General features: G+C 36.6%; 1 pseudogene; it reads right to left on the bottom strand.

The window, feature by feature from the left end:
• Nucleotides 1-249: 249 nt before the first annotated feature.
• On the bottom strand, nt 250-2,447 carry LOC124973493 (olfactory receptor 2L8-like; annotated as a pseudogene).
• Between the last annotated feature and the right edge of the window lie 15,504 nt (nt 2,448-17,951).

The following is a 17,951-nucleotide window of genomic DNA, read 5'->3' as shown; positions in this document are numbered from 1 at the left end:
ATTAGTCTCTGAGGGAAAACAGCTTCTGGTCCTATAGAATGAGAGTATAATTGTACAATACAAAATAAAAGTCTGGCTTCAAATTACAAATATTATTAAGACAGTTTTGTGCAGACATGAGCAATTCTCCTACATTCTAGATTGTTTGTAGTCCCTTCACTCCAGGAAGGAAATATTTTCACATACTACACACTGCTGAGTGGACTTGCAGATAAGTCCTGGGGAATGAGGCAGAAAGTATATCTACATTTAAATAGAACAGATTCTCAGAGTCAGTGCCCTGTGGGCCCCCATCTCCTCATTATTCCTCAGGCTGTAGATGATGGGATAGAGCATTGGAGTGAGTATGGTATTGAAGACAGCCAGGACCTTGTCCTCTGCTGGAGACCAGAAGGGTCTTGGGTGCAGGTAAGTGTAAGCAAAGAGTGCATAGTAGAAAGTCACCACAGTGAGGTGGGTGCTGCAGGTGGACCAGGCCTTCTTCCTCCGTTCATCCCAGTGCATGTGGCAGACAGCAACAAGACTTGACCACGGGAACAAATGATTCCAATGGATGCAGACATGAGGGAAAAGGTGGTGCTCACAAACCCTGTGTATTCATGGACCCAGGTGTCCATGCTGGCTAGAGTCAAAATGGTGGGGGTGTTGTAGAAGAAATGGTTGATGGCCCTGATCAGCAGTAAGGAATATGGAGCATGCCTGTGATGTAAGCACAGGAGTTGATAGAGCACTTTATCAAGGCTCATTTTCACCAGCATAGGTACTCCTTGTTCTTGTTGTTTTTTTTTCTTTTCCTTTATACAGATGGGATAGTGTAGAGGAAACCAAATTCCACACATCCATCACAGGCCACCAAGATCAGGACTAGTGTGTTTCCACCTGTTGGAGTCAGGGAGAAGAAACCCTGAATTCCACATCCAAAGAAATAGGAAAACAAACCGTCTTAGGAACCATTGTGGAGATGTAGCTTAGATTAATGAGGGACAGCAAACTAAACAGGAAGCACATGGGTATGTGGAGAAGAATATCCAGGAGGATAAAACAAATCACACACATTTTACCAATTAGAGCCTTCAGGAGGATGAGAAAATGAAAAAGAACAGGACAGATCCACTTCTTTTTCAAATTTTTATTTTTTTGGTACTGCAGATTTAACCCAGGGGCACTTAAACACTGAGTCTCATCCACAGCCATTTAATTTTTTATTTTAAGAAGGGGTCTTGCTCAGTAGTTCAGGGTCTCCCTAACCCTGAACCCTGGGTTTGATTTTTCAATACTCATGCCTCAGTCACCCAAGTCGGTGGAATTACAGAAGCATGCCACCATACCTGGCAAGACTAACTCTGGATGATGAAACCATCCCAATGAGATAAAATCAGTTGACACTTGATTATAATTTGTCATGGAGCTTTAAAATGGTTCACCCTGCAATGACACAAAAAGGATCAAAAACTTCAGTAATGATTGTTAGGTCAACTTGGAAAATTCCTTTGTGCAGTCTGACTGTGTGTTATTCATTAAATTTACACATGTTAAATGAAGAATCAATCTCATGTTCTTCCCTAGAGATTGGTATATTCTGAGAAAATTTACTACCAAAATGTTGAAAGAACCTAAAGGTGTTCAGAAGAATAATATTTACGTTAAAACTTCAGTAGAATATAAATGTCGTATATCCATAAACACACTTACAAATTATGAAATTCAGATTTAATAGAGACATACAAAACCCACAGAAATACATTCAGTATACATCTGTATTACAAAATGCTTATCACAGCATGCTTTATTTCTTCCATGTTTGTTTTTGAAGTCTCAATTCCAAAATTTTACTATTCTATTATTCACTGTAAGGAAAAATGATTTTTCATTCTTGAGTGGCCCTTGAACTCATCATCTTTTTTTTTTTCTATTCTGAAATACAAACCAAATTCTTATTTCAAGGAATCTCATACAAAGTCACAGTAATTCACACTCTTCATTTTCAGTGTTCACCTCTATCCATTCTCTTTTGTGTCTTCTCATAGGTTCAGAATGCTCTAGAGCAGCAATCCCTATCCTGATATTCATACCCAATGTTCACTGCAGCCCCCCCCCAACTCTGTTCAGGCTCTTCCCAAATGGCATGTGTGATATCTCTGTGCTTCTGTGATGCTTATGCACCAAATTCATGACTTTAAGGACCCTTCAAAAAAAGAAGGTTGGATATAAGAAGTGTCATTTATCTAAGTGGAAAGGGGACCTGTAATCATGAGAATATTCAGGACAGGGGACTATAGGAGATTCTGATCTTGATGGAGATCAAGTTGATCACAGGACAATTTTGGGAAGTATTTTAAAAGTTCTGCAATTTTTAGGCTCCTGCATTATTTTAGCACCAGCAATCACCAGATTTGAGAAAAACTTACATCAGGAAACAGTAAGATCCACACAGTGTGCTTGTGCATGTGCGCGCACACACACACACACACACACACACACACACAATTCTCTTGAGCACACACAGCTATGTACTTGTGTATGCCCTGGCCTGGAAGAGATTCAGAACAATCATTTTAAAGAAAAGTTCAAAACTTTGGACATTAAATCCACAAAAAAATGCCTCTTTAATTTTAAAAATGGAACAATAAAAGACTTTTGGGAGGTAAAATCAAAAAGATGGATAAAAATATAGAATGAAAGTTTTTAAGGACAAACTGGGTAAAACCTAACAAAAGGACGAGACAAAAGCAATATCATGAGATGATTGACATTAAGAGAGGAGAGAAATAAAAGAAAACTAATAGATGCCTATGGGCATTCATAGAAATATGTAAAATTAAACAATAATAGATTTCATACTGCAAAAGGAAAAAAAAATTCCCAGAAATCAAATATTTGTGTTAATGTATGAGAACAGCAGGAAAACATCATGACATAAATGAGAAATGTTATATTCAGTATTTTCCTGAGAGATTATTTTTGGCAACATGATTCTAAAGCATCTGAGGTAATACTAGTATTGACAAAGAGAGATCTGTAGTCCACCCTCCCTGAGCCATGAGGAGGGACACAGCCCTGAGAGACTGGGAGGTGGATGATGTGGCTGGGAGACAGGTCACCAGCATGGCATGGCGAGTGCTGACTCAGGGGATGATGTGTAGGCTGTGGGACTCAAGGTAGAAGAGAAAAATGTCAAGGAAATGGTAAAGGATTAAATCTGTCAAATCTTGTATTCAGCAGTGATTTCTTGAACATAACACTGTGAGTACAAATGACACATACAAGAAAACCTGTTTGGTTTTATAAAAACTAAAAATTTTTCGCAACATGGGACACTACAGAAAAAAGTGTAGATGCAGCACACAGGAAGGGAGAGATTCACACAATCCCATCTGATTAGAAATAACATCTAGAATATTATAAACACTCAATAAAGAAGGGCTACTAGAAAGTGAACAAAGGACTTGAAGACTGAATTTCTCCGAAGAGGATATCCAAATGGATAATAAACACATGAAAACATGCCCTGTGTATCTACTCACCCAGGAAATAAACATTAAAACCACAGTGAGAAGCCACTTCACATCCAGTAGGACAAGTTTCATCCAAAAATAAAAGAAACAATGTTTTGACAAGTATATGTAGAATGTGAAGGTTTGCAAGGTTCGTGGCAAGTTTAAATGGTGATAACAGTGTGGAGAGCAATATTGTGATTCCTCAGATTATTTAGACCTTAATTAATAAATGAACTAACATTTCCACCTCTGGGGTGCACACAAAGAATCCAAAGCAAATGCTAAAACAGCTATCTGTGTGACAAGTCTATCCAGAGGAGAATGATCAACAAAAAGTGGTATGTGTACACAGTGGAAACTAACTGGGTTACAAAAATAGTATATATTGACATATACTTCAATAAGGATAAAGAGTGAAGAGATTATACTTACTGACCAAAGCCAATCATGCCATAGCCAGAGTGGTCAGATTAAGAGAGACAGGAATTGAAGTGGTTGCCAGGGGGTGAGGGAAGCAGAGAGAGTTTTTTCATGAGTTTTAGTTTGGATTCATTCAAAACCTCTGAAGGTGCATTGTGGGAAGTCATTCTTAGCTAGCAGAATTGGATGGTACCCTGTCTATTTTCCCTAAGAGAATGGCTCCCTAACTCCACACCATTCTATCCATCACAGAAGAAGCTCCTCCTGGTGTTTGGCCCCCTTTACATATGTGTCTATAAATAGAAGAGAGTTGGACTACTCCATACTGTTATTTTAATAGGCCAGAATTGGTATGACCAGACCTGTCATGCCCCCTCTCATTTTAAAAAGAGTATTGGCTCTTGCATGTTTACTGAGTAGATAAGTTTTTGGGCAAAGGATGGATAAACAGCCAACATCATCCTCCAGCAGTTAACCCTTTTCTCATCCATTAGGGATGTGACTGAGAGACCCCCACAGTGCATGGTGATGATGGTTGTAAATTAGTGTGAATTCTCGTAATAGCACAAAATTATACACTTTAATAGGGTTAAAATATTCACTTTATCTTACATATCTTTTCCCAATATAAAAGACAGAAGTTTTGAATGAACTTCAATTATTTCAATTATGGATTCCCAAATGTATTTTAAGATAATTAAGGTAGGACTCTGAGTCTTTTTGGAGCAATTGATATTTAGTTATGGTATGAAGTTTGATAATTTGCTTAAAATATTTTTGAGAAGAGTAAATTGTACCTCAAAATGTTATATCATCAGCATAAGAGATCAGTAGATTAGAATGATGAGATCATGTATTATTTATATTAGCAGTTTAAATAATTTAGTTATTAGCAAGTAAAAACATACTATTTGAAATTAACTAACACTACAATAATTTTTGTCATTTGTATCTTATTTGGGACTCTAATGACTCACCAACCTTGAAATGACCAAAATTATCTTGATTTAAAATTTTGAAAAAAGAGAAGGGAAGAGAGATAATGAATAACACATGCATCTGATATCTTTTATTGTGTGTCATGACAGCCAACACAGCTTCTATTTTGTTACCTACATTCCAGTTTGCCAACATTAAAACAACTCTCATCTAATACTGTTAATAAAATAGAGCCTGCACCTCACATGGAGGCAGACTTAACCATCATGGTTTTGTTTCAACAATATGAGGACATTTTTCCACATGTATAAAGGAATCAAATCAAGATAATTTATCCCTTTTAACTTATATCCATTGAAACAACCGTAAGTAACTTCTGGGAAACCCATGTTACAACATTTTTTCTTCCTTTGATTTTTCTTAAATTCGCCTCATAATAATGAAGTCGCAGTGATCCAAGATGGTGGACTAGTAGAAGGCCACATTCCTTGTTGCTCTGTGAATAAGTATTCAATCAGTGGAAATACTGTTTCTCTGAGAGGCAGCCATCCCTGCCTAACCATCTCTGCTTTTTATTCTTTGTTCATTCACACTGTGATTGCCCACAATCTGCCAAAATATTACCTGTCTTTTGAATGCAGATCACTCTCTGACCACTGCCTATCATCTGCCTCTCAGACCACTGCCTGTCATCTGCCATTTGACCATTTGCCTGCTTATTGCCTGCCCAGCTGTTGCCTGCCCATTGCCTACCTTTTGACTACACATCACTCACTGAACCCCTCCTCACTGAACCCAACATTCACTCACTGAACCCCTGCAATTAGTCTACAGGCCACCCACAGACCACCAGTGGATCATCTGCTACCACTTTTGCCAGGAAATCTATTGTCACAGAATCCACAGGTTTGGTTAAACATTGTCACTACCATCTTTGGACAATGTCCAGGGTCTCCAGGTTTGCCTCCACCATGGTTGCCATTTGAGTTTGTGGCTACCTCAGTCTGGGGCTACTGGTCAGGGCCTGGGGAAATTTTGGGATACGTGCAGTTATGGTTGCACCTGAGTTCTTTCTGCTTGGTGTTGCAATGACTGCCATCTGGCTGCCTCTTTACAGGGTCACACTTTGTGTGAGCGCAAGCCTGGAGGTCTCTCTGCAAGTTGAAAGGGCATTGAGATCTTGGAACTGCAGCAAGACAGGGTCTGGGGAAGCTGAAACCGAGGTCCATCAGATTGCAGTTGGATTTGTGTGGGCCAGTCTGGGTCTGGCAAGTCTGTGAAAACCTGGATATGAGGGGCAATTTCCTGTAGGGAGCACAAGGTTGGAGATACTAGAGAAAGCCAGACTTTCTCCAGCTCAGTGAGTCCTGAAGTACACAACAACAGAAGGGGCTGGTTACAGTGGGTGGAAAGGCTGGAAGAGGGTGTGAGGGCATTTTGCTATTTGTTACCTATTCAACCACTCCAGCACCCACTAGGCTCGAACTAACATCAAACTTCAGAAAACCTCACATATTGGTGGAGAAGGGAAGATGAAAACATTTTTGAAAGCCAGAGGAAGTAATCATTCAATTTCCTATTGAGATTTTTCTTCCTTTTTTTAGTTTGTACTCTCTCTCAGACCTCTATCATTTTTGAATAGATATATTATTCATGCACCCATTTATTGAGGAATGGGATTTTTGAGTAGTATAATAGAGTTTTGTTGTGTATTCTTACATATTTACCCTTTAAAAAATCTGTATATTTTTTGCTTCATGGCTTCTCTTCCTCATGTCTCTCATACTAACAGCCAACTTACATTAATTCCTCTCTTGTACTTACTATAATTTTTTACATTTATGTTCTCACCCCCCCTTGTAAACATCACATCTTACATACTTATGTTCTCATTGCTGATCATTTGAAATGGTAAACCCTTTTAGCAAGCTTACTGTTTACTTTGTAGGCAATAATTGAACACATCATTTGCTTATTGAAACAAAACTTTAGATGCTTTAAGAGGACCTATCAAGTTTATGGTGGTGTATTGTTTGCATTGGGTTAATATTGGTCTTCTCTTTCAAGGTAAGGAACATAAAGCCTTCAGAAACACTATAAGTCTACAGGGTAAATACTGTACTACATTAGATCCATATTGCTAGGTGAGAAGACACACAAATGACATAAAAAACAAGGGAAAAAAGCACCTCAAACAAACCAAGATGTTTCAAATATAGAATTCAGAGACAACACAGTAGAAGAAATGTCAGAGATGAAGATTAGAAAGCACATAATTAGATTGATCTTCAAAATGAAAGATGATATCAGAAAGAAAATACAGGAAGTGAAAGATCATGGCAATAAAGAGACAGAGATCATAAAAAGTAGTCAAACAGAAATCCTCAAAATGAAGGAAACCATAAACCAAATTAAAAACTCAACGGAAAGTATAGGTAACAGATTATATCACTTAGAAATAAAACTTGAGGCAATGAAGACAAAACAAACACTCTTGAAAATAAAGTCTACCATACAGAGAAGATGGCAAGAGACCATGAACAGAACTCTGAAGAAATATGGGATAACAGAAAAAGACCAAATTTAAGATTTACTGGAATAGATGAAGGTGTGGAGATACAAACCAAAGGAATGCATAATCTTTTCAATAAAATAATATCAGAAAATTTCCCAAATTTAAAACATAAAGTGGAAATTCAACTGCAAGAGACTTACAAGATTCCAAATGTACAAAATTACAGCAGACTCACACCAAGGCACATTATAATGATAATAAATAACACACAGAATAAGGATAGAATTTTTTTCCTCTGAGAGGAAAAAAATAAACTACATATAGGGGTAAAACAATTCATATTTCAGTTTATTTCTCAACCCATATCCTCAATGCCAGGAAGTCCTGGAATGACATATATCAAACTCTGAAAGATAATGGATGCCAACCAAGAATCTTATACCCAGTAAAATTAACTTTCGGATTTGGTGATCAAATAAAATCCTTCCATGATAAACAAGAGTTAAAAGTATTCACAACTAGAAAGCCTATACTACAGAATATTCTCAGGAAAATATCCCATGAGGAGAAATTGAAACAAAGATAATGAAAACCAGCAAAGTGAGGAACTACACTAAAGGAAAAGTCAATCAAAAGAGAACTAAGTCAAGTTAAAATTAAAAAATGATCAAAATGACCAGGAATACAAATCATATCTCAATAATAACCCTGAATGTTAATGGCCTAAACTTTATCAAAACATCAATCAAAAGACATGGACTGGCAGATTGGATTTAAAAAGACCCAACAATATGCTTTCTTCAAGAGACTCACCTCCTAGGAAGAGATATCCAAAGACTGAAGGTGAAAGTTTGGGAAAAAACATATCTCTCATATGCTTATTGTAAACAAGCAGGGGTTTCCATCCTCATATCAGACAAAGTGAACTACAAACTAATGTTAGTCAGAAGGGATAAAGTAGGACATTTCATACTGCTTGAGGGAATCATACATCAACAAGGCATTAAAATCATAAATATATATGACACAAACAATGGAGCATCTACATACATCAAAAAACCCTTCTCAAATTCAATAATCAAATAGACTACAACACAATAATACTGATTGACTTTAACACAGCCCTCTCACCACTCGATAGATCTTCCAAACAAAAACTAAACAGAGAAACCATCAAACTCTATAATACAATAAACAATTTAGACTTAATGGACATATATACAGTATTTCATCCATCATTGAGTGAATACACTTTCTTCTCAGAAGCACATGGTTCCTACTCCAAAATAGACTATGTGTTATGCCACAAAGCAACTCTCAGAAAATATAAAAAACTAGAAATATTACTGTACATTCTATCAGATCATAATGGAATGAAATTAGAAATTAACAATAAAATAAAAATAGAACTTACTCCAACACCTAGAGACTAAATAGTATACTATTGAGTATTAAATGAATATCAGAAGAAATCAGGGAGAAAATAAAAAAATACTTAGCAATAAATAAGAACACCAATACAACATATCAAAATCACTGGGACACTATGAAGGGAGTGCTAACCGGAAAGTTTATTGCATTGATCTCATATATTAAAACAATAAAAATCAACAAATAAATGACCTAATGTTACATCTCCAAGCCTTTCAAAAAGAAGAACTAATTAATACCAAAAACAGTAGAAGGCAAGAAATAATTAAAATCAGAGCTAAAATCAATGAAATTGAAACAAAAGAAACAAGTGGAAAAATTGACTAACCAAAAAGTTGTTTCTTTGAAAATAATCAATAAAATTTATAAACCCTTAACTACACTCATGAAGATAAAGAGAGAGAAAACTCAAATTACTAAAATTCATGATGAAAAAGGAAAATATCATGATGGACACTACTGAAAAACAGAATAATTAAAAATAATTTTGAAAACTTAAAGCCAAAGAAAATAGAAAACCTCAAAGATATTGACAAATTTCTAGAGACATACTATCTATCCAAACTGAGGCAGGAGGACATACAAAATTTAAATAGATAAATTTTAAGCAATGAAATAGAAGAAGTCATTAAAAGCCTATCAACGAAGAAAAGTTCAGAACCAGACATTCTCAACTAGTTCAGCAAGAACTTCAAAAAAGAATTAACACCGGTACTATTCAAATTATTCCATGAAATAAAAAAAGGAGGGAGCCCTTCCAAACATATTCTATGAAGCTACTATCACCCTGATACTAAAACCAGACAAGGACACATCAAGGAAAGAAACCTTCAGACCAATATCTATCATAAACATAGATGCTAAAATTCTAAATAAAATGCTTGCAAATTGCAAATGGAAACATATTAAAAAGATAGTTCATCATGATCAAGTGGGGTTAATCCCAGAGATACAGGATTGGTTCCACATATGGAAATAAATAAATGTAGTATATCATACCAACAGACTTAAAAACAAGGATCATATGAACATCTCAATAGATGCAGAAAAAGTGTTTGACAAAATATGGTACAATTTCATGTTGAAAACACTATAAAAACTAGGGAGTTTGGGAACATAACAGAACATCATAAAGTTATATATGCTAAATCCAAGGCAAACATAATTCTAAACAGAGAAATACTGAAATCATTCCCTCTAAACCCTGGAAAAAGACAAGGATGTCCTCTTTCATCACTTTCATTCAACATTGTCCTTGAAACTCTAGCCAAGCAATTAGACAGAAGAAATAAATTAAAGGGATACAAATAGAACTTAAACTATCACTATTTGCTGATGATATAATTCTATGTATGGAAAATTTTTAAAAATCCACCAAAAATCTTGTAGAACTAAGAGATAAATTCAGCAAAGTAACAGGACATAAAATCAACACCCATAAATCAAATGCATTCCTATACATAAGAGATTGCTCCACTGCAAGGTAACTTTAGAAAACTACACCATTCACAATAGCCTCAAAAAAAAAAAATCCTTGGGAATCAATCTAACAAAAGAAATGAAATACCTCTACAATGAAAACTACAGAACACTAAAAATAGAAATGGAAAACCAGAAGATGGAAAGATCTCCCCTCTTCTTGATTAGGCAGGATTAATATTGTCAAACTGGCCATACTACAAAAAATTTTATAAAGATTTAATGCAATTTCTACTAAAATCCCAATGGCATTCTTCATGGAAATGTAAATAGCAATCATAAAATTTATTTGGATAAATAAGAGATCCAGAATAGCCAAAGCAATCCTCAGCAAGAAAAGTGAAGCAGGAGGTATCACAATACCAGAACTTAACTATACTACAGAGATATAGTAACAAAAGCAGCATGGTATTGGCACAAATATGGACAGGTAGATCAATGGTACAGAATAGAGGACAAAGAAGCAAACTTAAATAAATACAGTTTTCTCACACTAGACAAAGGTGTCAAAAACAGACATTGGAGAAAAGATAGCCTATTCAACAAATGGTGGTGGAAAACAGGAAATTCATATGTAACAAAAGGAAATTAAACCTCTATCTCTCACCCTGCACAAACATAAACCCAAAGTGGATCAAATACTTAGGCACTAGAACAGAGACCCTGTGCCTAATAGAAGAAAAGTAGGCCCAATTATTCATCATGACTGCTTAGGTCTTGACTTCCTTAACAAGACTGCTGAAATGCAAGAAGTAAAAATAAGAACTAATAATAGGGATGCATTAAGAATAAAAAGGTTTTTCTCCGCAAAGGAAACAATGAATAACTTGAAGAGGGAGCTTACAGAATGGGAAGAAAATGTTTGTCATATGAACCTCATGTAGAGCACTAATTTCCAGTATATATGAAGAACTCAAAAACTTTAACACTAAAAATGCAAATAATCCAATTAACAAATGGGCTAAGAAGTTGAAGAGACACTTCACAGAAGAAGAAATACAATTGATCAACAAACATAGGAAAAATGTTCATCACCTCTAACAATTAGAGAAATGCAAATCAAAACTATTTCATCTCACTCTGGACTGCATGACTGTTGTGATCCTAAAATATGTATAATCAGAAAAATGAGATATCACACACCATTTATATATGATCTATCAAAATGTATAAATGCATCCTACTGTCATATACAAATTAGAAAAAATAAAAAGTTTTTAAAAAATAATGAAAATGACAGCAATAGTAACCATTGGTGGGGATATGGGGGAAAAGAACACTCATATATTGCTGGTGGGACTGCAGATCGGTGCAAACACTATGAAAAGCAGTATGGAGAATACTCAGAAAACATGGAATTGAACCACCATTTGATCCAGCTATCCCATTCCTCAGTTTATACACAAAGGACCTAAAATCACCATACTACAGTGCCACAGACACATCAATATTTATAGCACCTCAATTCATAATAGCTAACCTATGGAACCAACTTAGGTGCCCTTCAACAGACAAATGGATAAAAAAAATGTGTTACATATACACAGTGGAATATTACTCAGTCTTAAAGAAGAATGAAATTATGATATTTGCTGGTAAATGAATGGAACTAGAGCATATTATGCTAAATTAAATAAACAAATCACACAAAAAAATGGCCAAATGTTTTCTCTAAGCAGATGCTGATCCACAGTGGAGGTCAGGTAAGAAAGAATGAAGGAAATTTGCATTGTGCAGAAGGGAATAACTATAATGTATGAATGAAAATTAAACATAAAAAATTCACGAAGTTTTTACCCCAAGAGTAATGACCTACATGCAGGAGGAGAGAAGGTGGGAGAATTTCCAGTGAAGGCTTCTCACCAAGTAGAAGATCAGAGCCTCAAATCTGCCCTATATTCTACAAAAAAGAAGGATGAGGCCAGGCAAGACTCCCATGCCAGGGAGGCAGGACAAGAGGCCCATGCCCCCAACAGCCGGGCCCCAGCCTTTACTCTAGTGCCCCTGTGGTTGACCATCTGTCAACATGTGGAGGAACTTCTGCCCACTAGCAGGGAATATACCCTACTTGGAGGCCACCATCCCTAGAGGAGCAGCATCTTTTTGGGTCACTGCATTATCACGTTCCTCCAAGACTTCAGGCTACTGAAGACTAGGAGTTGAATTATGGGAAACCTACAGGAACACTATAAGTTTACAAAGGGGAAACTACATTTGCAATCCTAGAGGGGAAGATACATGAGCAATATGAGAAAACTATGGAAGAAAATATCCAAAAACCTAGATGCTATATCAACAAAATCCATTGACAGCATGGCAGAAGAAATGTCTGAAAGGGAGTTCAGAATGTACATAATTAAAATGATCAGAGAAACAAAAGATGACATAAAAGAGCAAATGTAGGCATTGTATGATTGCACCAATCAATGGATAAAAGAGCAAATAAAGGAAGCTAATGATCATTTCAATGAAGAGATAGGATTCTGAAAAGAAGCCAAACAGAAATTCTTGAAATGAAGAAAACAATAAACCAAATTAAAAACTCTATAGAAAGTATAACCATCAGGATAGAACACCTGGAAGACAAAGCCTCGAACATTGAAGAAGAAATATTTAAATCTTGAAAACAAATCTGACCAAACAGAGAAGATGGTAAGAAATCATGAACAGAATCTCCAAGAATTATGGGATATCATGAAAAGACCAAATTTAAGAATTATTGGGATTGAGGAAGGCACAGAGAAACAAACCAAAGAAATGAACATTCCATTCAATGAAATAATATCAGAAAATTTCCCAAATCTGAAGATTAAAATGGAAAATCAAACACAAGAGGCTTGTAGGACACCAAATGTATAGAATTACAACACACCTCCACCAAGCCACATTTTAATGAAAATACCTAATATACAAAAGAAAGATGAAATTTTAAAGGCTGCAAGAGAAAAAAAATCAAATTACATTCAGGGGGAAACCAATATGGATATCAGCAGATTTCTCAACCCGCACCCTACAAGCTAGAAGGGTCTGGGATAGCATTTTTCAATATCTAAAAGAAAATGGATGCCCACAAAGAATCTTATACCCAGCAAAACTTACCTTCAGATTTGATGATGAAATAAAATGCTTTCATGATAAACAAAAGCTAAAGGAATTTACAAATAGAAAGACAGCACTACAGAACATTCTCAGCAAAATATTTCATGAGAAAGAAATGAAAAACAATGGTGTAAGTCAGCAAAGGGAGGAACTACCCTAAAGGAATAGCCAAATAAAAGAGAAACCAAGTCATGTTAAAAAAACAAAAACAAACCAAAATACCCAGGAACACAAATCATATCTCAATGAAAACCCTGAATATTAATGACCTGAATTCATCAATCAAAAGACATACAGTGACAGATTGGATGAAAAGAAAGACCCAATATTATGCTGCCTTCAGGACGCATCTCATAGAAAAAGATACCCACAGACTAAAGGTTAAAGGATGGAAAAAGCATACCATGCACATGAACTCAGTAAAAAAGTGGGGATATTCATCCTCATATCAGATAAACTGGACTTCAGCCAAAGTTAGTCAGAGGGATAAAAAAGGATATTTTGTATTGCTTAAGGGAAGCATAAATCAGCAAGATATAACAATCATATATATTTATTCCCCAAACAATGGCTCATCCATGTACCTCAAACAAATCCTTCTCAATTCCAGGAACCAAATAGACCATACCACAATAATACTAGGTGACTTTAACACACCTCTCTCAACACTAGACAAATCTTCCAAACAAAAGTTGAACAAGGAAACCAAAGATCTCGGAAACACAATTGATAATTTAGAGTTACAAATGCCTCAAAGCCAGTCAACAGGCTCATAATGTGATCATAAGACAGGCCATGGCTGCCCTTGAAGCAGGACAATTTCCCAGTATATGGCTTGGTATGCTGGATCGGTAGTCAAAGATGGGTAACCATGGGATGGCATTGTACCAACCTAAGACAGAAGGGCCAACCCTGCTTTGGTATCCTTTGATGACGGGTAAGGACAGGATGCTGATTCCCAGGACCTAAGACAGGCACGATCCCTGCCAGCTTCCTTTTCATTTCACATAAGGAAGGGGGAATTGTTGGGGGCTATGCCATGCAGACTCGCCAAGATGGCGCCTGGCAGCCAGCCAGAAGCTGTTTTGATCACATTGGAGATACACGTGCACAGGTGTTTCCGAGTGCTCCTGCTCACACCTGCTCATGATTGGACAGCTGGCTCCTGGCCTGATCTCAACTGGCATGGCCCCAACCTCTGCCTCCTGGAGGGAATATAAGCAGGCAGTAGGTAGAAGGTAAGAGCAGCAGCTAGCAGAAAGAAGCAGAGAAGCCATTAGCAGAAAGGAAGAAGAAGTGGCAAGCAGAAGCAGCGAGTAGGGGCAGGGGGCGGAAGGTAGATCGCAGAGCGGAGAACTGAGAACACACCTCTAGATCACAGATCACAGATTGCAGTGTGTGGGACACATCACTAAAGCACTTTAGGTAGATGCACCCTTAGTTCACAGGATGCAGGACACACCTTTAAGAAGAAGCAGCAGAACTAAGAAGATATGGAATCTCTGAAAGTGTAGTCTCTCTCTCTCTTAAGCAAAGTCTCTCTTTCTCTCCAATAAGCAAAGCCTCTCTCTCTTTCCCCTCTCAAAGCAAGTAAACCTCATTTCCTCTATCCTCCATAAACAAGCAAGGAAGTAAGGAAGTAGCTCAGAAATAGAAGTAGCTCAGTTTCCAGTCCACCTCCGATAAATACCTGTGCAAATTGTTGCTGCAGGTGGTGACAAATATCTGTGGATTTGGTACCGCAAAGAGCCAGTGACACACTACTACTAATAATAATAATGGGTGTATCCTAAGAAAATGAATTATACCAAAGAACTGGGTGCACTCCTTTGCTTATGGTAGCATTTTTAGCATCAACCAAGTTATGGAAACAAGCCAGGTGCCCATCAATAGATACATGGATAGAGTTCATGTGGTAGAGAGAATAAGGGTGGCAGAGCTAAAGCGACCAGCCACTGTCTCCCACAGAGCTTAGAAAAGAGTCAGTGAAAGAACAGTCAATTGGAGAGGTATAGGGCAGAGTGAATACTCTAAAAATGATATGGGAGCTTGAGATGGAGGGACTCGGAGTTTGGTTGCCAGGTTAAAAATGAGGACCAGGGTTTTTTCAGGGAGTGGGGTAACAAAGAGAGACAGAGGGAAAGAAAATCCATCAACTTACTCCCTTAACTATAGCTGGAAGGAAAAACAGACCAAGTTAAAATAGGACAGGATCATCAAAGATAGAGAATGGAATCACAGAGTTAAACCCACATTTTGAACTCATTGCTATAAGGGGCAGGCAGTCACTCTGTAGAGTCTGCAGCTGACCAATCTGACCAGAAGAACTTAAATCAACACACTTTCTCCACCTTCAGATAATAACAAATAATGCTTCTGAAAGGGGTTGTTTCTATAATCCATCTTAAAGGAACTCGTAGAGGGATTGTTGCTAGCTAAAGGTTACTGAAACCTCCTCCCCTTCACTGGATTTGACAGTGCTGGATGCACAGACCTTTTCCACAGATAGGCACATGACTACAACCCCTAACAGTGAATAACCAGGCTAATAATTCACAGAAGATTAGGTACTGTCCCTTCTGACATAACAGAAAATTAGTAAGTAACCAGACACCCCACAGTTTAAAGGAGCTTGCTGGAATTGCATGAGAGTTGAGCTGGAGTGATCACTACCTCTACACATAGGGAGACATCAAGGTGAAGCTGAAGATTGGTGGGCATCTTCTAAATGTCCCAAATTCTGATCAAGTATAAACAAGAAATATTCAAGAAATTCCTTCACCATGACATGAATTATTGTGAATAGGTCTAATGTTAACCTTTCATATAATACTTTTCATTTTGACTTGGTACATGTTTCCTTATTATTGGATATTTCACTGTCAACCTATTTGAGTGCATTTCTTGTAATATGTTAAAGCATTAACTGAAATAGTTCTCTATCTTTCTTTTCTATCTCAGGTTTACACTTTCTCTTCTTAGTCCTCTTTCCAATCTTACATGACCTGCTGCTGCCTCAAATTCCTCCCACCCTCGTTTTCCTTTCTTTTATCTTGGTTTGTAGTTTCTTCTCTATGTTTTCTTTTCTCTTTCTGATTTTTCTTTTTCCAATTTTTCTTTCCTCCTCCTTTTAACTCCTTTATAATGTAACAGTAATTTTACTACCTTAATAAATAATTTCCCAACATGTTACAGAACATCAGCAAACTTTTATACACATACAGAGGAAATAGGGAGAACATTTTCAACAGACACCTCCCCCAAAAAGGCTTATTATTAAGTGGTTTTTATCTGAGGTGACTGTAGTTAATGATATTTAATACCTTCCATCAAAGTGATAATGATACTGGGAATAGAAGAGGATACTCATTCAATTGGAAATCAATACCTAGATATTCTTACAGCCTGTGGTGCTTAAGACAAAGAAGCTCATTAAATAGTCCACCGTATAAATGTAGAAGCAATAATACTCTAAGCAGATGAGTGGACATAAAAACAACATAAAACAGAATGAAAATAACCACCCCACACAGTCTAAACTTCAACAACTGATCCCTTTGGCACCATGGTGGAGGAAATGCTAGAGAAAGAATTTACAAATTTCACTTAAAATGTTCAGTGGTCTAAAAAGGTTGTAAGGAATAACTTAGAAAATACAGGATGGGCAAGATCTTTTCAAAACTTCTCAAAAAGATCCAACAAGAATACTGGCAATGAAAGACTCAATAATCAAATTTAAAAGTTAGTTGAAAATATCAGCAAAAGTTTAGACCACTTGGAATATAGATTCACAGGCCAGGAACACAACATTCATAATTCTTTTTAAAAAATGTCAAAAATAAAGAAATTTAGCTAAAAAAATCCCCTGAGTATTCAAAAATCTGGGATGGGATTAAACTACAAAATCTAAGAATCACTGGGGTAGATGAAATCTCTGAAATGCAAACTAAGGGAATGCAGAATATTCTTTTTGAAATAATATCAGATAATTTTTAAAAACTTAGTAATGCTATGGAAATCTATATATAAGGATCATTTAGAACCTCAAACTGGAAAGAACAAAAAGTATCCTAGACATATTATAATTAAAATGTCTAATATACAGAATAAGGATAAAATTTGAAAAGTCACAAGAGAAAAATGGCAGGTCATATTTAGAGGTAAGTCAATTAAAAGTTAGCATGCTTTCTCAGTCTAAACCACATAAAGCAGGAAGGCTTAGAATAATTTATACTAAGACCTAAAAAAAATCAAAAGTGCAATCAACATTACTATACTCACTAAAATAGTCCTTCCGAATTAAAGTTGAAATGAAACCTTCCATGACCACAGAAACTAAAAGAATTCCTAACCATAAAACCTATACTATAAAACACAGCTTAAGCCCATCCTGCCCATGCAGAACTCCAGGGCTGTCCCAGTCCAACTCCCTGTAAGGACTCAGTGACAGTTCACTGCATATCCCCGTCTACCAACACATGAGGATGCCTATGCCACCAACATGGATTATGTCCAATTCCAATATAGCCATCTTGAGTTGGATCATATTCCATCCTAGAACACCTACTGGA

This window comes from Sciurus carolinensis (genome assembly GCF_902686445.1).
Source record: "Sciurus carolinensis chromosome 19 unlocalized genomic scaffold, mSciCar1.2 SUPER_34, whole genome shotgun sequence".
In the NCBI taxonomy this organism is placed as follows: Eukaryota; Metazoa; Chordata; class Mammalia; order Rodentia; family Sciuridae; genus Sciurus; species Sciurus carolinensis.
The sequence above is the reverse complement of the archived record's forward strand: the minus strand, read 5'-3'. Positions and strand labels throughout refer to the sequence as shown.